Below are 27,433 nucleotides of genomic sequence, written 5' to 3'. Positions count from 1 at the left end.
TCTCCAAAAGTCAATTTTAAGAATGAACTTAACCAAAAGAAACCATTTCATGCATCTAATTTATACATCCTCCTCCTCACAACATGTGCATCTCATATAGCTTTGGAATTTGTACATTAAACATTATGAGAGTGAGAATACATACATCTTGTGCATAGGACAATCAGTGCAACTAGAGGGATGACAATAGCTAAAACTTTAAGCCTTGGAAGGGTGAATGGGTAATCAACAATGTTACAAGCTCCTCAAGTGAAGTAGTCACATGCACTTAACGGTTGTGACTTTTGGGCGAGGAAGGGCTACGCTCAAGAACTAGGTGACAAAATTGTATATTGGAGTAGGAAAAGTCACCTTTTTAACACATGCCTAAAATAACATAAAGATTCTTTCAGAATAAAGGATAGACCCAAACATTTATATTGCATATAATTACTTTTAGAATAAGAGTTTGTAGTTTAGTTCACTGAAAATGAGTATTTTCAAAAAATTTGCCAAATGGCAACTAAATCCTTTAGCAACCAAAAAAAGGGGACAAAGCTACAAAAAGAGGACAACGAGGACTTTACAGACACATGATATGATTCATAAGACATTATGGACGGGGCAAAGAAATTGGATCATAGGTCCATAGCATGTATCAACATGCACATCCTCCTGACTGTGGTTGGGACTGCGTTGCAGCTGCATTGCTAGACTTAAGATTGACATCAACCATGTCTTCTTGCTTGGTCAAAGAAAGTGTTTCCATTCCAGGTAAGGCTGCTACAATCTTCCGAAACAGTGCCTGAGAACAAGAAAGAAGATTACATAAGAGGGTTTTTTTTTGTTTTTTTGTTTTTTTGTTTTTATTTTGCTGGGAAAGAAATAATCATATGTTGTCATTGTGTTAATTAGATTATAACATAAATGATTGGTCAGACATGAAATATTTTAGGAGACCTGAAATTCGGCTAAAGCACGAAACAGCTGCTGTAACCATCGAGTATGTATGAACTTTATCTAGAATATTTTCCTTATTGAAAAGAGACCAACAAATGAATTTCACAGTTTGAAAGAGCAAATAGCAGAACCTTTGATGGTCAGATCATTAGCATAATTCACTAAAACCTGTTTCTTTCCAAAAATGAAGTCTGCAGTGAATTTGAAGTGCACCCAACCAAAATAATGTGTATTTAATTTCTTGCATCAAGCCATTAACATTTGTATAAAGTAGCTATCCAAAGTGGAGGAAACTAAATGCTTACCTTAATATTAAAGCCGGCCTTGGGCCTTGGCACTAGTTTCAATAAACATAACATTCAAGTCACGAGATTTGGCTTCTCCTTCCTCTATAGAAACTTGCCTGTCCAACCATTCACAAGATGCCCAGGTCATAAGCACAAAATAATGCAACAGACATTAACCACAATAAGCATAACTAACATTGAAAAAATATCCATTAGGAAACTTTGAACTGTAAGTGATCTCCTTAGCATCCATGTACATGAAAAAGATATTCTCCATTACCAACTTTGTAAATTGTGTATGTATGTCATTTGCCAATAGTAGTTAAGAGTTAACAATGTAGGAATTAAGGTAGACCTCAATTTGGTCAGGCAAGGATATAAAAAATGTAAGAGCAAAAATTAAACAGGCATACATATCAAGACATTCTAGAGCATAATTGCAGTAAATGTAGAGCTCAAAGTTAGCATAAAACCGTCATTTTTTCCCCTCACTTTTTGCCAGTGAAAGACTTTTATATTTTTGTCTTTCTAGCTGGCTTCACTTCTAACTGAACTGATTTTGCTACCATTCACAATGAATAATGTAAGAAGTAACCATAAATATAGTAGAGGAATTGAAGTGTCATTTCTATAGTCAGCATTTGATCATGGAACAGTCTGACCAACTGAAATTGAAAATAACACAGGAAATCAACTTTATCCAAAACAAATTGCAGCCAAGGTAATAATCAATACCTTTTCTCCACTAGATTTGTTTTGTTGCCAACAAGTACAATGATGACATCACTGCCTCGCTCTGTGTGAACCTCTTCAATCCATTTGGAAGTATTTAAGGACTGTCTGTCTAAAGAAAAAATGTGCCTAAAATCATTACAAAATTTACTAAACATATAAAACTCAATTAATCAATTTAAAAACATTAGGCGCAAAACTATTAAGCTTTTGAATGAGCAGCTATGAAGTACGGGTGCGTTTTCAGATTCGGGTTCGGGTGTAGGTGTGGGTGCGGGACTTGGCAAATTTTGAAAAAATAAGATGCAGGTGCAATGGGGTGCAGCGATTAAAAAATTATTAAAAATATTTTTATTTATATATTTTATATATTGCTAAGCATGTTTTTTTATATAATAATAATAGAAAACTCATATAATTATAAAATAAATAGATATTAATAAGTACACAAAATAGTTTGATACTTGAATTATTGATAGAAGTATTAAATAAGATGAGGCTTCCCATCAATAAATAATAGAAAAAAGATGTGGCTTAGTGGCTCACGTATTTGGTTAGCCCAAAAACAAAATAAAGGATATATGTGGCGGTATTAATAGGTGTAACTTCCCATTAAAAAAGAAAAGAAAAAGGGAAGATGTGGCTCATGTGTTTGGCTAGGCACAAAAAAAATAAAAAAATAAAGCTAGCCTTTTATGTTAAGGCATTTAACAAAACTTATTCAAAAAAGAAACAGGCTACGGCTCAGGCGAAAAAAAAAAAAAAAAAAAAAAAAAAAAAAAAAAAAAAAAAAAAAAAAAACGAAGAAGAAGAAGAAGAAAGGGGTTATGGCTGGTGAAATTGTGACGGTGACAGCGTCTATTTCCACCGATATTTTCAGTTTTTTTTTTTCTTACCGCCGATTTCCTTTTTCCGGCTGAAACACAACGATATTTGGCCAATAGGATCCGATTCGGCCCGAATCGGTGCGAATCCCCCCCCCCCAAAAAAAAAAAACTCAGACGTGGCACCGACGTGCGGGCAGCATCGTCGGTGGCCGCACCCCACATCGGACGCCGGTGTGGCACCCTTCCAGTCACGTCAGTGCTTCCCAGATAAGCAGCCTCATAAGCTTGATGTGAGCTATTATACTTGTCAAGAAAAAAAAAAGGGAGTTTGATATGAACCAGTGCCTTTGTGCAAGATGCTACAATTAACTTCAATCATTTTTTATGATGCATGAACAGAACAAGGATATGCAAATGGATGATTGAGACCCCAAAATACAAAAAAAGTTTCCACAACATAAAAAGAAATGAGTCAAAGAACATACTTGCAACATCGTACACAATAACTACCACAGAGGAATCCCTAATATAGCTCGCAATGAGACTCCTGAACCTTTCCTGTCCAGCTGTATCCCTATCAAACATTTCAAAATTTGATGTTTAATATGTGGAAATAAAGAAAACATTTCGAAAATGCAATTCAAATAAGTTCAACAATGAAAAAAATGAATGAAACAGTAATACCTCACAATCCCTTTGTTGAGGTCTAAGAAAGATCACAGTGCCTAAGCCCAAAGAAGTGAGCCAAGCCCAAAAGAAAATAAGCCAAGCCCGAGGAAGCAGGTGCAAGGGGACCACAAAAGAGAAGAAATGGCAGGCCCAAGAGGCTTGAAGCCCAAAGAAAAAGAAGAAGCATCAAGAAGGAAAAGAAACCCACGGCAAGAGATTAAAGAAAATAGCCAGGATCCTCAGCAACCACCAAGAGGCGCGGATCCTTCCAGGTGCATAAGCATAGTCAAAGGAAGATTAAGATAGTTCGAAAGAAAAGGACAAGAAAAGAAAATAAGAAACAGAGTAGAAGCCACAAGCGCCAAAAGACCCAGCAAAAAAAGAGGAAATAACCAGCGACCTCTCATGGCACAAGTGGGAAGCGCCTCTGGAACTAGAACAGAGAAGTACGAAAAGGGGAATGGCAACGGACGACTTTCAAATCAGTAGAATGGGATTCTGCCTAGATGGAAAAAAAGGCAAAAAGGGAGAACTGCCAAACGGTGAGATCTAGAAGGGCATAACCTCAGCACATCCCGAAATAGGTAACCAGCCATGGACTTTCAAAGGAATCAAAGCTGAAAAGAGGGGAAGAATGAAAAAACAGGGAATAGAACCTGCTGAGTGATGGGCACGGCACATGCTCTGTTAACCATAAGACAAAATAGGGGAACCAATGGTTCCCCTGGGATTCTAGAATTTCACTATAAAAGGGGGGAGAGGTTACGAAGAAAAGAGAGATTTTTGGGAGAGGTGAAAAACTATCGATAAAATTCTGTAAAAGAAGAGAAAAACTAAGGGAAAGTTAATAACATTGCTTCCCGGTATCCTGTAAAAGCCACTATTGCACATACTCGGATTCAAAGAAAATCAAACTTTGCAAGTTTTGAAGGTTGAAATAGCCATTCAAGACTGTAATTTTTGAGCTTGATTGAACCTTGTATCACGTCTTAGTGAGCATACTGTAACCATAACAAAGAAAATATTAATGAAATATGTCTCATTGATTTAAAGATCCTTATAACATTATTTTGTGCTCTTTTGTTGATCCTGTTATTTGCATTTACTTTGCTGTTTTGATATGTCTTTCAATACGAATATCCTTACTTGTCATTTTACGTGTATTATAGGAAGCATGCCATGTGCATTATTTGATTCTTAAACAGCCTGTTAGTTGCGGTGAATCAATGCCCGGTCCACCAAACCACAACTTATTTAGGCCCGGGATCCTTGGGCCTGAGTGTCACAAAAAAAGGCACTCTCACATTTTGGCGACTCCACTGGGGACTGGGCAAAGAAGAGGGAAGAAGCAATCCCTTCACAGAGCATGCTTTCAAGACAAAGAAACAGCAAAGGAACTAATGTGCCACCTACAGCCTCTAAGCCTGTGGGAGAAAACGAGGTAGCTTCCAGACAAAGAGGCGAGGTACCCCTGGTAGAACAGGAGGTTGTGTTAGGACAAAGACATACAAGGCAGGAACCAGACCTCATGGGCAAGATGACAGCAATGTTGAAGGATCTGGAGCAAGAAATTCGCCTTCTCAAAGAAGGCAGGACACAGGAAATCAGGGACAATGTTCCCCCTGCTGGTAACCAAGATGGAACGTAGCCAAAAGGAGGATCAGCAGTGGGAGGGAGAGCCAACCCCCAATACTTAACACTGGCAGATGTTAGTACCCTCCTGGAGCAAGAAAGGGAAGAACTCTCGAGGATCCTTAAGCAATTCTCTTGGGATCCCCCGTTTCCTTCAGAACTTCTTGGCAAACTATACCCTAAGGGGTATGAACCCCCAAAGTTCCATCCTTTCGATGGAAGAAGTGGAAGTGCTATGGAACATGTGAATAGGTTCATTCACACTATGGGCCCCTATGTAGGAGACAGAGAACTATGTCTAAGGGAATTTGCCAAATCCTTAGTGGATAGGGCATACACTTGGTACACCACGCTGAGACCCGAGTCCATCAAAACCTAGGATGAAATGATGGAAAGATTCTGTGCCAAATATTATCCCGATGAGGACAAGATCACTTTCCAGAACCTTCAGATGGTAAGGCAGAGACCTGGAGAGGATCCTGTCCAGTTCATTAAAAGATTTGAAGATGTGTCCCTAGATTGCTATGGGGACCACGAAGAGAAGGAGCTCGTGGAAACCTGTATAGCCAACATGTTTTTTGATTACAAGCTCAACCTTGAAAATCTGTGTATCATACAGTTTGCTGACTTGTTACAGAGGACCAGAAGGACAGTACAAACTATGAGGACAAAAAGGATGCCCGTGTCCCAAGTTATGACAACATCAGTAGGAGAGAAAAGGAAGAGGCCAGATGGGAAGGTGTTCGAGGAACCACAAGTAATCCCATGTACAGTTAAAGAGTTAAACCATGTCTTAGACAAATGGATCGGAGATGGAGTTGTTAGGCCATTTACTGTGTCCAGGCCACCAACTGAAGAAGAAAGGAAGAACCCTTTATTTTGCAGAATCCACAATTATGTCAAGCATTCCACCAAGGATTGCTGGACCCTTCGTAGACTCTTCCACAAAAAGCTGAGGGAAGGAACCCTGTAACTCACTCAGAAGTACAAAGAAACCCCTTGCCTAACCACAAAGGAAAAGGGGTGGTAGCAGTAGTAATCCATGGGAACCCGGCAGAAGTAGGAGAATCCGAAGGATCCTTCCACCCGAGCACAGTCAGGACCTTCCAGAAGAATCCCAAGTTCAAGTCACTATTTAACCAACTAGGATTCGGGCCAGAAGCAAGAAGGGTGGCCACAGAGTCTCTCATGAGCATAGTAGCAAATTCAAGAATGAAATACTTTACAGCAGAGTCACATGCTAGTCGAGCTTTCCTGGAGACAACCAATGCAATAACCTTCACTGATGAAGACATGGAGATTGAACACCTGGACCACCATAGGCCCCTTTATCTAATGGCCACCATAAATGGTGTCTAAATCAGAAGAGCACTGGTGGACATAGGGGCGTCACTCAATCTCATAGCCTTGAGTACCCTGAAAGCTGTGGGCTTAGTTGACAGAAGGATTCTGAGGGCTCCCATGGAAATAACAGGATTTGGAGGGTCGGTGGAATCAACAGAAGGATACGTGTAGCTAGCCTTAAGGGTAGGGCCAATAGTAGCCCTGACAAGGTTTCATGTGATTAATGCAGAAGTATCTTACCATGTGTTGTTGGGACGCCCGTGGCTTCATAAACATCGCCTTATTCCATCTACGTTCCATCAATGCATTAAAGGGAGACTGAATGGGAGGCCCATGAGAATCTTTGCCAATCGTAACTCTTTCAGTCAGGGAGAAGTAAACTTTGCAGAAACGATGTTCTATGATGAGTTAGAGCCAGATGATGAGAGCCCCGCCCTGGGGACTCCAGGGGCACCTATCCTAGAAGAAGAAGAAGGACGGAGGGGCACTCGTGACCTGAGGAACCTTCTGGAAAGAAAAAGACAAAAAAGGGAGCTCAACTCTTCAGGATCCCAAGAATGTATGGTGGTGCGAGAACCTGGAGGGAGGCTAATCTACCATTTGTGAAAGTGCGCGGGACCTGAATGCATTATGCAAAAAGGCCCCGGACCACCAAGCTGCATGATGACCTAAGAAGAAATCTCAGAAGAACTAGTCAAGAAAGCCCAGATTCAGCTTGAGGAAGAATTAAAGGAAATAGATTTAGGAACCGAGTCTGGATCCTGAAAGCCTGTCTTCATTAGCAGTCAGTTGGTGGCACAAGAAAGGGAACAATTGGTAACCTTATTTCAAAAATACAAAGATCTGTTCGCATGGACCTATGATGAAATGCCTGGTTTAAACCCAGGATTGGTAGTTCATTCTCTTAACGTGGACCCAAGAATGAGACCAGTAGTTCAACCGGCTAGGGTCTTCCACACTGAGGTAGAAGCTCAAATAGTTCAAGAGGTCAAAAAGTTGCTAACAGCTGGTTTTATCAAACCCATCCAACACCCAAAATGACTTTCCAACATTGTACCTGTGAAGAAGAAAAATGGTCAGATCCGTTGTTGCGTGGACTTTCGCAACCTGAACAAGGCGTGCCTTAAAGATGAATTCCCCTTACCTAATATCGACCTCCTTGTAGATTCAGCTACAGGAAGTTCAATGTTCTCATTTATGGATGGGTACAGTGGGTACAACCAAATCCGCATGGCTGCCAAAGATGCAGAGAAGACGGCATTCAGAACTCCAATCGGGAACTTTTACTACACTGTAATGCCCTTTGGCCTAAAAAATGCGGGGGCTACGTACCAGCGAACCATGACAGCCATTTTCCATGACATGATACATAAGGAGATGAAAGTTTTTGAAAGATGCAAGAAGTACAAACTACGCATGAACCCCATGAAATGTGCCTTCGGGGTGTCTGTTAGAAAGTTCCTTGGGTTTCTGGTACATCACAAAGGCATAAGTGTAGATCCAGCTAAGGCCATAGCCATCACCACGATGAGAAGGCCGACTACCGTGAGGGAGCTCAAAAGCTTCCCGGGAAGGGTCTCTTATATTAGGAGATTTGTGCCTGGTTTGGCCTCAGTTACGACAGGTTTATCCAAACTGTTGAAAAAGGGAACTGAGTTTACCTGGGGAACGGAACAACAGGAGGCTTTACAAAGAATTCAGTACACCATGAATCATTTGCCCACTCTCCAGGCACCAGTACGTGGGCGACCTCTGTTGTTATACTTAGCATCAAATTCCCTGGCAATAGTAGCTTTGCTGGCACAGGAAGACGACCAGAGGAATGAGCAACCTGTTTACTATGTAAGTAGGACACTCAAGGATACCGAGACCAGGTACCCCAGAATAGAGAAAGCCTGCCTAGTAATCATCTACTCATCCCAAAGGCTAAAAAGGTACTTCTCAGCTCATCAAATCCTTTTGGTGACCAAGTCCTACCCCATAAAGGCACTCCTACACCAGCCCCTTCTCATGGGAAGAATAGCACAATGACTAGTCTTGCTCTCTCAATATGAATAGGCATTCGAACTCCCAAAGCTGTCAAAAGCCAGGCTATAGCAGATTTGCTGGCTCAGTTCCTAGGAAAGGAGGAAGGCCCGCTGAGTGAAGAAATCCCTGGTGAGGTGGCAGTAACAGAGATCCCAGGAAAGAAATGGACCATAAGGTTTGACGGGTCAGCTATGACAACTTCAAATGGGGTAGGAATCGTACTAAGTTGTGAAAATGGGGACACCATACCCTTGTCTTTCAAGCTTGGTTTCTCGTGCTCTAATAACGCAGCTGAATATGAGGCATACTTAACTGGGCTGATTATAGCACTAAGTATAAGAGTAAAGCATATGAGAGTGTTGGGAGATTCCAATCTTGTAGTTTCCTAAGTGAAAGGTGACTTCGCGTTACGGGAACAAAGCTTAGCAGCCTACAGAACTTGGGCACAAAGGCTGGAGTTGGAATTCCAGACCTTTAGCATAGAATACACTCAAAGAAGTGAAAATAGGTTTGCTGATGCGCTCGCGACTCTGTGATCCCAAATACCATTCAAAGGGAGAGACACGCTGATAAAAATAGGAAGGCAGGAACATTCTATTGTAAGGATCCTCCAATGGATGTACCCCGGAGAGTCCAAACAGTGGGATTGGAGGAGCGAAGTCAAAGAAAAGATGAAAAAGGCAGGACTCGGAGGAAACATTAAAGAACTAAAGGATTACACTCAAATAGAAGGGGAATTGTATAGAAGGCTGTCAGGTGGAATCTTGTCCAGGTGTATCACCGAGAAGGAAGGAAAGCTGAAGCTAGAAGAATTACATACCCAAGCTTGTGGAGTTGCAGAAAAAATCAACCTATATAGAAGGATGCAACGCTTGGGGTATTACTGGTCAAATATGAACAGGGAGGCAGCAATTATACAGGAAAAATGTCAGGAGTGTTGGTTGGCAATAGATAAGGAAGAAAGCTATACTGTGTTTGTCGCAGAAGATTGGCGAGTTCCATTCATAGAATACCTGGCTCAGGGGATCCTGCCAACTGACAGGACACTAGCCCATAAGCTCAAGAAACTAGCGGACAAGTATTTCCTACAGAACGACATCTTATTCAAAAAAGGATACAGTGGGGATCCCCTAAGGTGCCTAGGGCCAAAAGAAGCTAGGGAAGTTGTCAGGGAAGTTCATTCCGGTGATTGTGGGAGTCACCTAGGGAAAAGAAGGCTGTACAAGTAATTATTGTTGTTGGGATACTACTGGCCAACAATGAAAAGGGACTCTGAGGAGCTAGTCAAAACATGTCACGCTTGCCAAGTCCTAGGAGATGCAATTCACACTCATCCAAATGTTCTACAGGATATGACAACACCATGGCCTTTTCACACTTGGGGGCTTGATCTCATAGGGCCTATAAACCCTCCATCCAATGGTTACATATGGATCTTGGCAGCCATCGAGTACTTTATAAAATGGGTAGAGGCCATCTCTTTGAAAAAGGCCACTGGAGCAGCCGTAACAAATTTTATTTGAGACCACATCATTACAAGGTTTGAGATCCCCAGAAGATTGATTAGTGACAATGGGACCCCATTCATAAACAAAGACATGAAAGGGTTAACTGAAGCATAACACATCAAATATGGGAGGTCTACCCCATACTACCCACAAGGAAACGGCCAAGCTGAGGCTACCAATAGAGTGATGTTGAAGATCCTTAAGAAGATGAAGCATGAGTACGGAGGGAAATGGAGTGATCATTTGGCAGATGTACTCTGGGCATGTAGGAGCTCTGCAAAGACAGCCACAAGATTCTCACCATTTTCCCTAGTCTATGGAACAGAAGCTATTAGCCTCGTGGAATTAGTTATTCCTACACCAATGGTAGTCCTTGAAGAAAGCCAAGAAGAAAATGAGAACGCAAACAATGAAAGAAGGCTGGCAAATCTGGAAGGGGTAGAAGAAGAAAGAGAGCTAGCCAAGAAAAGAAGCCAGAGGTACCAGCAAAGAATGACTAGAGCATATGCACAAGCAGTATGCCCAAGGATGTTCACTGAAGGGCAATTGGTACTAAGGATGACGGAGCACGTAAGGAGGAACCTACCAGGACCCTCCAAGTTCACCCCAAAATGGGAAGGAGCCTACATCATCAGTGCAGCCCATGAAAGTGGGTATTACTACCTTACCAAGGAAGATGGGACAGTCCTGACAGAACCCATAAACGGTAAATGGCTGAAACAATACTATACATAAGGACAAAGGGATCTCAGCATGTCAGGATCCTTTTGCCAGCTTCACAACCCGCTAAGTGTTTTTATTTTTCTCTTATTATTTCTTTTAGCTTTTGTCATGAATTCTCGTCTAAATGATTTTGTTCAGGAACCTATGATAGATTGACACTCTGTGGTCAGTACTCTATTAAATGATTTTCTCTATATTCCTTAAAAGATGACCATATTTTAATGAAGTTCATTTTCTTCAATATTTGAGTTTTTTTTTTTTTAAATACTGTAAAGTCCAAGTTTGGACAGATTTAAGGAAGGATACCTGAGTAAAAAAAAAAAAAAAAAAGGGTATGTAATACCCTTTTACACATGGCTCAGGATTCACCTCACAGATGATTTCAAATACCCCACAGACAGTTCCAAGCGCATAGGTCTAGGATCACAGGCAAAAGTAAAATGCCCAAGATACCTAGCCTAGCACTTGGCAAAAAGGGGAACCTGTCAAAGTTCACGAACTGGGACCGTATCTCAAAAATATACATAAAAAAAATAATAAAAAAAAGAAGGAAAAGATACCTAGTGTACCCAGTTCAGTATCTGCACAACAAAGTAACCACCGGGTATCTGGTCCAGAACCTACAGTGAAGTCTGTAGGAACCATGGTCCAGGACTTAGGAAAGAAAAGAGAAAAGTCATGTATAAAAAAAAAAAGAGAACATGTATCAAAAAAGAGGGCAATGTATCAAAGAGAAAAGCAAATCCACATACTAAGAAATTAGAAGCAGTCTTGAAACACAAACACAAAGCTAAAAAAAAGAGAGCAGTGTTCAAAAAAAAAAAAAAAAAGAAACTTATACAACCCCAAATTATTTATACGGGTCTAAAAAAAAAAGGAAGAAAGCTAAGGAATGAGGCCGGCCAACAAGGAGCCATCTGGAGGAATGACGGGCATAGTCGAAGAAGAAAGAATCCTCTGCCGCTTGACCTTCAAATCTCGTAAAGCCTTGTGAGCATGAGCCAAAGTTTCCTCAGCAGCAACAATCTCAACATCTATGCTCCTGGAGGTTTGCCTCTGAAACAACATGCAGGCCAACAGGCGCAAGTGATCCAGCAAAAAAGACAAATTGAACTTGGCCTCTAGAAGGTCTTGGACCACCCTTCTCCACTCCAAAAGCCTTTCTTCAGATAAAGAGTCCACAGAAGAATCCCTCAACGAAACCAGCACATAGCAACTCCATCAAAATATTACCCAGAAAAATGCCTCCCCTAAAACCACTGGTGAAATCTCTGTGACTCTTAAGCAAACTTTCTAACAGCGACAGGCCTTCAACGGCATAGAGAAACGCAGGAAGCTGCCATAAGAAGACCCAAAAGAGTAGAAGTGGCTGGCAGGAAGACTGTTGAACTCCATAAGGTCAAAACGAGCTAGGAAGGAGGAAAGCCTTGAATCAAGATCTGGGACAGCCACTCCCGGAGCATCCCCCATCGCTGTGTCCCCACCTGCAGAGACTGAAAAACTTGTAGTCTTTTATTTTGACTGAAGATCAGCAATTTGAACAGATCTCACAATTCCCTCAGGAATAGCAGGCTCAGAATCTCTAAGGCCTGTATCAACATTCGTAAAAGAAAAGAGAAAGGAAGAACAAATTTAGTCTTAAAAAAAAAGAAGGAGAGGAGTGACAAAAAAAAAAAAGAAAAGAAAAGAAAAGAAGAGCGAACCAACACCAGCTTCTTGAGGCAGAGCCTCTTCCTCCTGATCCTCTGATTTCCTCAAAGATTCTGGGAAAGGACATAAAGCAAGTTGAAGAAAGGATGAAGAACCTGTGGCAAAATGGCTAAAGGAGGGAAGAGATGCAGGGGGATTCGCCATGAAGAAGAAGAAAAAAAGAAAAGAGGGTAGGGAAAGAAAGAAAGAAAAGGGGAACACAGTGGAAACAATTCACACTCACCTTCTGAGTTTTCTGATTCCAAGGAGGAGGTAACACTAGGAGCAGACCTCACACTAAGGAGAAAGGAAAGAAGAAATTCAAAAGAACGAGGAACAAAGAGAAATAGAGATGAAACACTATTTTAAAGGGAAATATGACTCACCTATTTTTTTGGATAAAGGTGTGTCTCCCAAAGTCTCTTTAACTGACAATGTTTGAGGAAACACAGTTCTGATGGGACTAGTAGTACGCTCAAGCTGAGGACTTTGAGATGCAGGGATCTTAGAAGCTTCGGGATCCTGAAAAGCCTGGGCACCCTGCATCGGTTGCCTGGTTTCCTCAGCCAGACCACCACTAGGGGGCTCCTCCTCCATAACAGGAAATGCAATAGAAAGGGCTGTAACAGTTTCTTCTTCTAGAACTTTGCCGGTCATAGGAGGGGACACCTCCACCTAAAAAAAGAAAGAAAGGGGAAGCAGTAATAAGTGAAGACAATGGGGTGACACAACAACACAGTACCAGAACAAACGGAGAAACATGAACAAGGAAAATACATACCACGTCATCACCAGAAGATTGGCTTTTGCCCTTCTTGAAATCAAACTTGCGTTTGGACTGCAAAGGAAACAATCACTCGTCAGCAAAGAGGAAGTAACTGCAACAATATGAACAAATGAAAAAGAGAGAAGAAGGAAAGAGGTCTTGCCCTTCTCTCTCTCTCTATAGATTCTCTGGAGGTTTTTTGCTTACTACGAGTACACCCAGAGGGTCCTAAGGGGGGCTGGGATACAAAATCAGAAGATCCTAAAGAACCATGGACTGAAGCAGTCACAGGAACCTGGGAAAAAGAAGACTCTACCTTGGTCTTCTTCCGAGTCCTTGAAGCCAAAGGTTGTCCGACCTCCTTGTCTTCTTGGGATACCAAATGTGTCTGAAACTTCCCAGTTTTTCTTCTTTTCGTCTCAGGACTAGTCTTCACACCCTCTGTACTTTCCTCAACATCAACTGTTTTCGTCTTTTTCGGCTTGACATCCTTGCCTTTACCCGAAGTGGTAACAGCACCTATTGTCTCCACTGCACCTTTCTTAATAGGTACTCCAGAGGAAGTACCAATAATGAGACTGCAACCCAACCAAGTTCCAAGAAAATCTTGTGCATAAGTCACCCAACCTCCCCTGGAGGCATGCCATTCTGCAAACCCAGTCTTGCTGCTTACGGCAGCAGAAACAATCCCAGCAGTAGGAAGGGATAAACACCTATGGGATGTCGGAGCAGAGGCAATACCAAGACTTGGGTTTTCCCGAACTAAACCAGAGCCAACATAATCGACAAAAGACTTCTGTATTCTTCTCCAATAACCAGTATAGCCGCTAGAAGCAAAAACTCCTCTCTGGGAGTTAGGTACTACAAATTGGGGGCTCCTCCGTGACCAATAAGAAAAGGCTTGCAGCCTTAAGAAAGGATCCAAAGAAGGAAGGGACGGCACTATGTCCTTAAAAATTGGAGGAATGTCTTGGTCAAAACCAAACTGCCGGAGCACTCGGTGTGCTGAATAATGGGTATATCTTGGACCACTCAAAGAAGGCACAGGAAGCCAAGAGGGGCTAATGCAAGCAAGATAAGCCAGAATGCCCTCATCACCACGACGCAGGTCAAAAGTATTACCTATAGAAGATAAAAAGGAAGACAACACAGAATCACACGCAAAGCCAGGACCAAACTCACGAGGAGATCTCCAACATAAGTTCCCTGCTTGATCAAATAACTCAACAAGATTGAGGCCACCACCTTTCAAGCTAATCCAACGAAAAATAATGGGAAAAGTATCAGTCAAATTACCACAAAGACCCTTCACTATGTCAGGGGATCCTTGGAATTTATCCTTTACAAACTTCAAGTTCCTACACTTAGCCAAAGTGGCTGCAGAACGGTCCCACATAAAAATCTAAAGAATAGCACAGTGAAGAGACGAGGTAATCACATAACAAGAATCACTCTCAGCCTCATCTCCATGAAGTTGATCCAATTGAGAATAAACATAGCCTAAAAACAAAGGGGCTAAAGGATATTGGGTACCTCGAGCCAACTTGATTGCTAACGGAAAAAATGAAGACTTAACCCCATACCCAGGGAACTCGCTGAACAAGAACTTGCTAAGCCAAAATGCCAGAAAACCAGCCCACCTAACTTCCTTATTCTTCTCACAGGAAAAGGTCATCATCCATCTCCCTATTCTAGCCGGTTTACCATCGAAAGAGGCAGTACGACCACCAAAATGGCCAAACAACTTATCTTACACTACAAGATCCTCATTAGAAAGGTTAATATCAAAGGGACTCTCATCACCAAACATCGGGAGAAGGAAGTTATTAACCACATCCTCCAGGGTAATCGTCAACTCACCAACAGAAAAGAAAAAAGCAGGAAGGGAAGGGCACCAACGGCGTACCAGATGCCTGAGCCCCTTGGGGTCTCTGAAACCCTCAAGATTTCTGGAAATTGCCACTGCTTTTAGGATACCAGCGTGTTCCAGGCGACCCACAAACTCCACATTAGACAATTCCTTGTCTACCTAGATGGGCCAGCCTTGGATTTTTTCCGGGACAAAATCAAAAAAGATAGGCACCACCTCTCGAATTCCTTGTCTAATTTGAAGGTCAAAAATCTCTCTAGGGTCTGGAACCTGGGCGGAACCAGCAAAACCCGCTTGACCAAAAAACATCCAGGCATGAGGAGACGGAGGAGCCTCACCATGAGATACCTGAGGAAAAAATGGACTGGGAGAGTACCAGGGGTCCCGTAAAGGGAAGGCCGGACGTTCAGTAACTTCGTGAGAATCACTCAGAGCGGAACCAGAAGAACCTTCGCCCTCAGAAGGGCTTGGGGTGCACTCTCTTCTTTTTTGGGAAGAAGAAGAAGCCATTGGAACATTGTGAATAATGAGAAGAAAAAAGGATTGAAAGAACGAAAAAGGGGAAGACGAGAATAACAGAGAAAAAAAAAAGAGACCCAAGAATGAAAGACTCAAAGAAGCAAAGTGATAATGTGAAACAGCCACAATAAAGGCGCAAAGAGCAGTTGGAGAGTGTATGGAAAGACACGCCAGTTTCCAAAAAAATTTAATTTTGAAGAAGAGATTAATTAGCGGTTATTAATGGAAGTTACGGGAAACGAGAAAAGTGGGTAAAGGAATTCTACCCCAAATACTCAACTGCCACGTCCCGTGCAAAGAGGAAACTGTAAAATGAGAGAACACGACACATAGTAAAGGACTAAGGTGACCAAAAAGCAGCAGGAAAGGCCAGGATCCTGAGTAAGAAAGAACGGAACCCAGGGGAAATTAAAAAGAAGATCCTACGAAAATCTTAGAAAACCTGAATTACTCATGCTGGGCTTTAGGCAACCCACGAGCTCGGGGGGCTAAATGTTGAGGTCTAAAAAAGATCACAGTGCCTAAGCCCAAAGAAGTGAACCAAGCCCAAAAGAAAATAAACAAAGCTCGAGGAAGTAGGTGCAAGGGGACCACGAAAGAGAAGAAATGGCAGGCCCAAGAGGCTTGAAGCCCAAAGAAAAAGAAGAAGCATCAAGAAGGAAAAGAAACCCACGGCAAGAGATTAAAGAAAATAGCCAGGATCCTCAGCAACCACCAAGAGGCGCGGATCCTTCCAGGCGCATAAGCACAGTCAAAGGAAGATTAAGATAGTTCGAAAGAAAAGGACAAGAAAAGAAAATAAGAAACAGAGTAGAAGCCACAAGCACCAAAAAACCTAGCAAAAAAAGAGGAAATAACCAGCGACCTCTCATGGCGCAAGTGGGAAGCGCCTCGGGGAACCAGAACGGAGAAGTACGAAAAGGGGAATGGCAATGGACGACTTTCAAATCAGCAGAATGGGATTCCGCCGGGATGGGAAAAAAGGCAAAAAGGGAGAATTGCCAAATGGTGAGATCGAGAAGGGCATGACCTCAGCACATCCCGAAATAGGTAACCAGCCATGGACTTTCAAAGGAATCAAAGCTAAAAAGAGGGGAAGAATGAAAAAACAGGGAATAGAACCTGCTGAGTGATGGGCACGGCACATGCTCTGTTAACCATAAGACAAAATAGGGGAACCAATGTTTCCCCTGGGATTCCAGAATTTCACTATAAAAGGAGGGAGAGGTTACGAAGAAAAGAGAGATTTTTGGGAGAGGTGAAAAACTATCGATAAAATTCTGTAAAAGAAGAGAAAAACTGAGGGAAAGTTAATAACATTGCTTCCTGGTATCCTGTAAAAGCCACTATTGCACATACTCGGATTCAAAGAGGATCAAACTTTGCAAGTTTTGAAGGTTGAAATAGCCATTCAAGACTGTAATTTTTGAGCATGATTGAACCTTGTATCACGTCTTAGTGAGCATACTGTAACCATAACAAAGAAAATATTAATGAAATATGTCTCACTGATTTAAAGATCCTTATAACATTATTTTGTGCTCTTTTGTTGATCCTGTTCTCTGCATTTAACTTTCTGTTTTGATATGTCTTTCAATACGAATATCCTTGCTTGTCATTTTACGTGTATTATAGGAAGCATGCCCTGTGCATTACTTGATTCTTAAACAGCCTGTTAGTTGCGGTGAATCAAGGCCCGGTCCACCAAACCACAACTTATTTAGGCCCGGGATCCTTGGGCCTGAGTCTCATAAAAAAGGCACTCTCACACCCTTTAAATTAAGAATCTTACCAAAGCTGCAATCGGACGGTTCGATCTTCAAGGTACATAGTCTTTGAAAGGAAATCAATACCAATGGTAGCCTGGTTATCAATTAATAACACATATAAGATAACAAACAATAAACAAGTCTAACCTGTTTGGATGGAGGGGGGGAAGGAGGGGGAGTAAAGGGGAGTAGAGTAGAGTTAGTTAAAAATAAGCTAATTTTGTGCTAAATATACTCTACTCTACTCTACTCTACTCCCCCTTCCTCCCCCTCAATCCAAACGGACCATGATGAAACTCATTATCCTTTCTTGAATGATATTATTTTTCCTTAAATAAAAAAATTAATAGCAAAATTAGGATCGCAAGAGACGTGTCATCTCGCAATTCTTAAAGCAAGTTTTGAAAAGCTAATGTCTGCTAAATTCACTCACAACAAATGTCCAAAGATCACAAATCTTACATTAATTTCAACATCATTATATGGTTCAAGCTATTGAGATGGCCCCCTCACTTTGTACTACATCGTCCTCTCACATAAGGATGCACCCCAATTATAGATCCCGCATTTTTGGCAGAAATTTATTCGATGCTCTAGGAGCAATGCTCCCTCCTCCCCCATGAATTAAATTAGTCGAACCCTCTATTACGCAAGAAGAGGAAGCATCAAAATACTCATTTCTAGTTGAAGTATTTAGCATCATTTAAATTCTAATTTGAATTTTGAACAAGTCAAGTAAAAATCTCAATGCCAATGCAATTTTGCTCAATGAATTTGATTTGTAGCATTGCCCTCACAACACCACCTAGATCATAGCATCATACATAACACACACAAAATTGTAACATCACGAAGAATCTAAAAATTCAATTCAACCACTATTACATCACATTCATTCAAAAAAAAAAAAAAAAAAATTGCAAAATGGACCAAATAGGTGTTGTCGAACTTGTCGTACATGAAGCGAGTGATGATACTGGTTTTGCTGATGGACTTGTCTCCCAAAAACACCAGCTTGTATTTCGCTAAAGCTGATACCGGAGCCATCTTTTTCATTCCAATTTTCGATCTATCTTTATTACTGTTATTCTACTACCACTCCGAGATTTTTCAAATTTCGGTCTTCAAAATCAGGGATCTCGTATCGTATTGCTGCGCTGAGCTGAGCTGAGTATTCATATCGGAAAATTCGAGTGTGTTGTTTTGCGCGTGAAATGGTTATATATGGTCTCTTCTCTTGGTTGCGAATTTGTGATCGCAATGATGCTGTCCGTTTCGAACTTTCCTTTTTAGTTTTTATAATTTTATTTGAGGGACCTCCACTTTTGGCAATAGTGATTTTGTCTGGGTTCAGTTGAATGCGCGGTTTGATCAATGCGTGAATCTAGTGATTATTTGATTTGATTTTACTAATTTAATTCTGGAGATTTGTTAAAAAAAAATGGTGGGTTTTTATTTTTATTTTTTTTTATTTTATAAACTTTTTATATGAAAATAAACAAATAATTGCCTTTTTTTTTACACATTTTTTATATTTTGCATGAAAGTGATATTAATTTTTTTTAAATAGTTAATTACAAAATGATCTAATGGCATCCATTAATAAAAGTTTTTTTTTTTTTTTTAAATAATTCAATAGGTAAAAGTTACAATATTGGAAAATGAGGGATATATATGTGCGTGTCAATGTTTGGCAACACAAAACGAATACGATTTAGGTTTTTATGAGTTAGGATTAGGTTTCAACAGGTTTGGATCATAAATGGATTGACCTAAAAGTAATATGATAAGAATCGTGTCATAAGTAGGTCAATTCACATGACCTGCAATTATGTTAACACCCAATTTTGCAACTCGTATTTAACTTCATAAAAGGACAAAATAGTAATTTTATACCCGGAATTAGCATCTTAATTTGAGTTGTTAGATCATTAATGTCATATCATCAAAGTGATCATGATGTCGTAACAATCCAAATGACTAGTCACGAGCCTTAATCGTACCATCGGATTAAAAGTTATTGTCATATTAAGTTTTAATGGCCAAGATGTACTCTCACAAATTAAGTTCGACTATATGTGATTATAAATAATTAATTCTGATTTGGTTATAATTATAATCAATTTGAAATTAATGATATGTTATAATTCGATTGGCTAAGACTACAACTTATGATAAGGTTGTACACATTTGATTAATTAGATTGTTAAATATTAATTATTCAATGAATAATTTGTGTAATTATCTTTTAAATTTGAATAATTAGATCATGATTTGGGGTTGATCAATTTTGAAATGAAAGTAGTTAGGGCTTATTAATGTTAATTAGCTTGTAACCTCATGCATATGCATGGATATATTTAAAAGATACACATTAAAATGCATAGTATAATAATCTTTTTAAATTATTGATAGGCATTCTTATATATTTTTTTAACTCTTTTAAAAAGTTTTGTAAAAATGTTATTAGGTAGAAAGTGTAAATTGTCTATTTTTTAAATATTTTTATGTTCATTAATTCTATACTCTTTGGTTTTTGTACACAATAACTTACTTGAATGGATATTTATGATATGGTCTAACATTTGATTCCAAAATTAATAAATAAAACTCTCTCTAAAAATAAATGTAAGGACGCGATTCGCGGCGGACCGTAACAGTGTCGGGTTCGCACGTAAAAAGGCCCCTAACAATATCATTTGTAGAGCGTGGGTTTGGAAGGCTAGGCCTTGATCGACAGGCGGTGGGTTTTTCGTGGTGTTCGTACAAGTTTCGGTTTTCCTTCATCCCTGGAGTCTTTCTCCTGGAGGTGGGCTGGGAGGCTCTGGTTTTTGGCCATTTTTCCCAACCCCCCTTTTTGGCGCACCTTCCTTTTTATTATATAGTCCGTCTTGGTTGATCCTGACCCTCCACCTGTAGGTCAGGCAGGAGCTTATTTCTGTATCCATCCCATCAATTGTCCCGTCTAACTTTCTATTAGTTGCATGGATCGAAGTTTACACCGTCCAAATGTCTTTTCTCATTAACCAGCTCTGGGTATTGGCAGGTGCATTTACTGAAGGGGGGACGCATTTTCCGTGGTCCGATTTCACACCCTGCTTCCCTATGGGGCCCATTCCGTTCACATCCCCTTGAGGGGGCTGTTTAGGGATTGCCTACGCCAGGGTGTTGGTCTTCCCGTTGAAGCTCTGGAATGCCGAGGACAGGATAAGTTCTCAGCCGTTCCCCTTGCTACCTCGGCCACTGATCATTCGTCCTCGGTAAGATACCTCCTCGGCACGGGCCCTGGGCCCAGATAGAGTTTGGGCCGGACTGCAGAACTCTCGGACCCACAATAAATAATTTAGGACACATGGCACAAATTTGGACTTTAATTATAGAATCTAATTGGATTTTCTCTAAACTTTACCTATTAATATATATATAATTTTTGTGTCAAATGAATTGGTTTTAGTTATAAAAAAAAAAATAAAAAAAAAACTCATAAATATAAAATCATTCAAACTCTCTCTTCCTCTAATTTTATATATAGTGTTAGATATATGAATATGTTTTTTATGATTTATTTATATTGGACTCATCATTTTCTACTCTAAATTAACTCATTTGGCACAAAAATTAAAAAAATTTGATTAGATAGAACACATGCCGTAAAATTAAACTCTAATTGAAATCCAATTTTTACACTGAACTAACTAACTTAGTTCAAAATTTTAAATTTTTTGATTAGATGGCACACGTGACGAAAAATTAGACTCTAATTGAATTTCAATTTAAAATCTAATTGGATTTTCTCTCGGCTTTGCTTATTAATATATATATATATATAGATGACTTATAAACTTGAATTTTTTTTAGTTCTACAAAGAAAAATGCTCATAAATATAAAATCATTCAAAAATTGGGTCCGGCTCTTCTCCCATTAGAAACCCTCCAGTTCTCTCCATTTTTTGTATAGATGAAGGACACGTGGCAATTAAATGATCTAATGGTTGAAAAAAAGCCACTTCAAGCTATCCTATTTCTTTCAATCTCCTATTCTTCACCTCTCCCTTCTCTCTGCAACAACCCATTCTCTCCTTGGTTTTTTTTTTTTTTAAGTGGCACAACAATGAGTGGGTAGGAAGGCTTCCGGCGGGATCTCGATGGCAGCACGATACTTCGTGGAGTGGCTTGACTGGATTGAGGGTAATTGTTCACTTTATCTGGGTTTCTCTACCGAAGATGGCTTAAATAGTGATTTTGGGTTGAGGGATGCGTAACCTGTGTTTGTGATTTCTGATGTGAGTAATTTCTTTGTGGTGTCAATGGTAACAGAAAGGTATGGCAATGGTTATGAAGATGGGATTACGATAGAGAAGTAATTTTTCTGTTTTTGTTTTGTATTTGTTTGTGGGTTTCTGATGGGTAGTAGTGTTAAGAATATGAATCCTAGTAAATCACCATTTGTTGAAGCTATTGAAGATAAAATTAGAGAAAAAGATAAAGTTGCACATAACATCAGATAACTAGAGTTTATCCCTTTTTGTTGTAGTCTTTTTATTTTTCAAATGCTTGTAATTATCCTTATAAATGAAATCCATATGGAAGCCTGGAGATTGATTTGGCTACTAGCTTTCTTTACACTCTGTTTTTCAAACTAGAAGAACACTATGGCAGGGAATGATTTTATTATTATTTTTTTTAGAACCCAATTTACTGCTACTTGGGTATTTTTGCTTCTTAGGATGCAAAATGGTGAAAAGATTAAAGACTTCATTATTCATATTCATATTTTGACAGTAAAAGTTAGCCAAATGGGCTGAATTTCTGTAAAATTTTCTGGCTGTGATTATAACAAGTCTTAAGTTTTTTAAAGTGGTATTAAACCTTTATACTTGCATTCTTATAGTAAAAAAAGGATCTTTTTGTTGATTCCTTTGAAAAGCTCAAGTTCATAAGTGATGAAGTTTGAAACGATGATGAGTTTGTAAGAAAACAAGGAGAGAATGGGTCCAGAGGTGGTGATGTTTTAGAGAGTAGAGGGAGGCGAAGGGTAGAAGATTACAGAAATAAAGATAGTTTGAGTTGGCTTATTTTGAACCATTAGATCATTTAATTACCACGTGTCCTTTATCTATACAAAAAAGGGAGAGAACGGGATGGTTTCTAACGAGAGAGGAGCCTAACCCTATGCTTTTTATGGTTTACTTATATTAGACTTCTCATTTTTTACACTAAATTAACTCATTTGGTACAAAAATTAAAAAAAAAAACTTAGATTAGATGGGATACATGTCGCAAAATTAAACTCTAATTGAAATCTAATTTCTACATTGAATTGACTCACTTGGCACAAAAATTTTAAAACTTAGATTAGATGAGACACATGGCACAAAATTAGACTCTAATTGAATTTCAATTTGAAATCTAATTGGATTTTCTCTCAGTTTTACCTATTATTATACATATAGATTAGAAGCTAATTTGGGGCCTATTAATATTAGTTGTGCTAAAACTATTTTTCAACAAATGACCTTTACTCACTATTTCATTGATATCTCTTAGAGCATTTTGAATTTGTAAGTGGGGTTAATTTTGTAGAAACGAGACATTTGGGGATTCAATTTGAACACAAGAATGAGACAATTTCGATTAAAAATGAGTAAGATATAATTTTTAGAAGTTGGCTTTAAGGGCTATTATAGAAGTTATGGGGTTTTTCAAAGTTTTAGTAATTTTGCTTGCTTACCACTCTCACCAACCTCCAAATTAATGCACCAATTTTCCCTAAACTTTGAATTTGGGTCTAGGTTCATGATTTTCTCTCATCCTTTGTCAACCTTCATTGAATGCCTCCCATTTATATTTTCTTCACCACTAATACATAAGCCCCCCTCTCCCACGTTCCAAAGCACACAAAAACATCCTCTCTTCTCGCTCTCTAGAGTTTTGGTGAAGTAGAGCTAGTCTTGTCATATCTTGATCTTCCTGAGACTCAAGATATTGAGTAAGCCTCACTTTCCCTCTCCTAGTTCTTCATCTCTACTCCACCTCTAGAACCTCCACCAAAAGCCTCCTCCTCCACTGTGTGGATCTTGCATGCATGTATAATCCTTTTCCCTAGTTTGTTTTCCATTTTCCTATAATGTTGATTTAAGATTAAATCATGCTAGTTGATCATTTAAATTCCTTGAATATGCTTAAATGGTCTTGATATTCTTGAATGTTGTTTATATGTGTTCTTCGCATGTTCTTGGTTATTTATCACATCTTCATGTATAGTACTACCTTTGATCTAAAGTTCATATGCAAAATATGAAAAAAAAAAAAAAAAAAATCTTAATTTCATAATTCCCTTAAATCCTTGAATCTAAAATATCACCATTCACACACATTCACTAAAATTTATTTTTTAATCCAAATGTGATGATTAATAAATGGAATTAGGGTTTATCACATGCACACACATTTAAATTCAAGCAAGTAACATGTCAATTAATTAAATTAAAGCAATAAATATGCAATTGATTGATTGGATGATATGACATGAACATTGGCTACCATAGTCTAGAAGACCAGTTTCATTGAGCAAGGTGGTGCCTAACACCTTCCCATCTTATAACATAGCCTTTGAATTTAGATCAATGGTTAGTAGATTAGATGCTTCTCCATGTAATTTTCGATCTCTAGATTGTAACTAGGAAATAAAGTTATGTACTTTGTCTTAGAATTTATTTGGGATTAAAGTCATGTAATTTCCTATGAACAATGGGCATTGAGTCTCAAATCAATAAAATGATGAGTTTTTTAGTTGTGGTTTTTTTTTTTTTTTTTTTTTTTTTTTTTTTTCCAATAATTATATATGGAGACTCCACTGTAATACCCTTAATCTAAAGGGAAAATGTAGTCAATCAAACCTCCATATTGAGAAGCATCAACATGAACCTATTCATTCACATGGGTTTGGCCCAAACTAAATAATTCAAAATGGACTGGGGGCACAACCTCTCAAATATTGACACATTTAACATACCAATTTATTCATGTCAACTCGAAATGACCCATTTATCACAACTCATTTAACTTGTATAACAAATAAATATTCTTTTTTATATTAAATTTGTCAAATACCTTTTATATCCAACCTATATTTTAAACTTAAAAAGAAAATAAGAAAGACATAAACTATGTTGTATTTTTTTATATTTATTGTTTGGTGAGTTTTATAGATGTTATATTTTGGTTGAACTATATTATTTTGAATTTGGATTGAAGAGTATGAACTTATTTTGGGATGTAAAGGACATATTTTGTTGAAATACACACACACACACATATATATATATATATGGAGAGAGAGAGAGAGAGAGAGAGAGAGAGAGAGGTTTCTTTTCAAAGTATATCATTAGCTTCTATTTAACAAAGAGGTAGTATATGGCGTACCTGATATATATGCCGGGTACAAGATATAATTTTTCAACAAGAAGAGTGAATTTTGGGCTTGACTTCCTTCTACTTTTTGAACCTAAGTTTTTTTTTTTTTTTTTTTTTTTAAATAAAAAAAATACCTTGAACTTTCATTAAAAAATTAGCCATAATCAATGAAAAGCACACTATAGAAGTGTGAAGGAATATCTTTCATCCACATTGAAAAATCATTAACGTGTCTCTCATGATCAGCTAAATTATGAATTATAGCATTATATGTTTTTTAAAAAATTAGCCATAATCAGTGAGAAGCACACTGTGGAAGTGTGAAGGAACATCCTTCATCCACACTGAAAAATCACTAACGTGTCTCTCATGTTTAGCTAGATTATGAACTATAACATTATATGTTCCACAACTATGGGAAAAAAGACGTAAAACAGAAGGAATATTTAGTAGGTTCAATGGAAGAAAGTAAATGACCAAAGGTAGCAAAAGACTCATCTTTCACTTCTCAGAGCTTTGATAACAATTTCAGAATCCCCCTCAAGCATAATAAAAGAAAATCCATAGTCATGAGCAAAGAGGATAGTTTAGCTGCCGCCAAAGCTTTGACAACATCTGTGGAGGGTGGTAATCTGACTTTCTTGGTTAAGGAAGCTAAGATCTGCCCTTGGTAGTTGCGAACCACCGCCCCCAACCTGGCTTCATTAGTATCTCTGAAAACAGCACCTAGGTTGATTGGTCCAATTTCCTCTATATTTTTGCTTTTCCAAAAATTGATATCGAGAGAAGTAATGTTGATCTTTCTGAACACTAAGCTTGTAATACTTCTAAAAGAGATACTTTCTCATTCGGGCCACCTCTAAGCCTAGGCAGAAGGCTTCCACTAAAAAATACCAATATCCCAATAAAAAGAAAAAGTCCCAAAATAGTCCTTTATCAATAGAAGCCTAAAATAGGCTTCATCCAAATAATTGTTTTGGCATAAATTACTTTTCAAAAAAATTATAATGGATAAAATACTAATTTAAATTATTTTATTTAACAATATTACTCAATGAAAATAACAAGTTAGTAATATTTAAATAGAAAAACTTAATTAGTAATTTTGTATATTTAGAAAAAAAAAAAAAACAAGTATTTAAATAATGTATTGAGACGTAATATTATTAATTAAATATTTTTAATTAATTAATCCTTTTTTAACATTATTTCTTTAAACTTCAATGAATTTATAGAATCTTATTGAATTAATTAACCTACATCTATGTAGTGCATTCAATAGCATATTGAATTAATTACTCATTAATTTTACCAACCCAATTTACGAAAATATTGAAAAATTTTACACATGTTGACTTCGGTACACATTTTGAGGGCAGGAGAAAAGTGAGATTCTCATATTTAAATATGAGAAAACTCATTATGTGTGATTTAGAAATGATATCATATGGATAATGTATTTGTTAAATTTTAACTCTATATTTCTCTTCGATCTCTGTCATTTGTTGATGGATCAGTAAATTGTTGATTTGTTATGTATTGGAATTGTGATAGAATTTTTGGGGAGGTCTGGTTATTAATCTATGAGTAGTTTTTCCTGCAATAACATCTCAGCTATTGTTTGCTTTGGTGTCTTTTTGTTTTAGGGAAATTCACACAGACTTGGTCACTTGAGGGTCCGTACCACTTGCTAATTTGATAAATTAAGTTTCCTTTACTTTGGTGGAAACCATATTTACTGTAGCTAGATGACTGTATTATAGTTTTTGTGGTCTCTTAGCATTTCAATGTTGTAAAAGTTCCTAGATGGGTTGGTTTAACCTCAGTGATTGCTAGTTTTTGTGAAATTGTTCATGTTGTTGAGCTTTTTACTTACAGATTTAGAAAGATAGTTTTCATGTTCTGATATTCATCATGATGTGCTTCTTTTAGCCAAGCCACAGGTTTGTGTTCTGTTCAACCTTTATATTTAGGCTGGGGATTCACCTAATGAATTGTGTGGTTAGTACACTGTACCAAGAGCATTCTATCACTTTCTTGACATAATTTATTTTTTCTTCTCAATCCCCTTAGCATGATGTTCCTTATTATCCTTGTCCATTGCATGCCCAAAATTCCAAATAAGAATAATCCACCTCTTTCATTCCATTCTTTTCTTTCGCCTAGGAATCATATCCCAAATTTTAGGGTTTTAGGCCCGGTTGTGATTAAGTTAATCAATTCTTTTTTTGATGGGAAGTTAATCAATTATTTGGCAAGTGATTAATTAGATTTATTAATGGTGGGCAGGTTACGGGTTAATGCAATGTGGAGGTTTTTTTACTGATTGTTTTCTGTACTCATAAGTTAGGCTATTTAGTTATTCCACTCATGTTTTGTTATACCCATCTTCCTCATCCTATAGGTTATGCCTTGCTTAGGAAGAATAATGCGGAGATAACATATTAAAATTGATGTTCGCTGTCATTGTACGTAGTTGTTTTTTGACTTCACGTTTCAAATTCTTCTGTAATATTATCTGGCATAATGGTTGTCCTACATCTTAAAATTGCTTTATTTATTAAAAAAGAAGAAGAAGAAGAAGAAGAAGTTTTTAGTATACTGCTATATCGTGAGAGAAAAAAATAGTTTGAAATTATCTAAAATTTGAGGTGATTCTAATAATAATAATAATAATAATAAAAAATCTAAAAAAGAACTGTTTTAGTTCTTAAA

The 27,433-nt window shown here is 38.3% G+C and overlaps 1 pseudogene; it reads right to left on the bottom strand.

The window, feature by feature from the left end:
* Window positions 1-637: 637 nt before the first annotated feature.
* On the bottom strand, window positions 638-18,349 carry LOC115987899 (annotated as a pseudogene).
* Window positions 18,350-27,433: the final 9,084 nt, after the last annotated feature.

The sequence above is a fragment of the Quercus lobata genome, chromosome 4 (assembly GCF_001633185.2).
Source record: "Quercus lobata isolate SW786 chromosome 4, ValleyOak3.0 Primary Assembly, whole genome shotgun sequence".
Taxonomy (NCBI): domain Eukaryota; kingdom Viridiplantae; phylum Streptophyta; class Magnoliopsida; order Fagales; family Fagaceae; genus Quercus; species Quercus lobata.
This window is presented reverse-complemented; position numbering and strand designations above follow the sequence as displayed.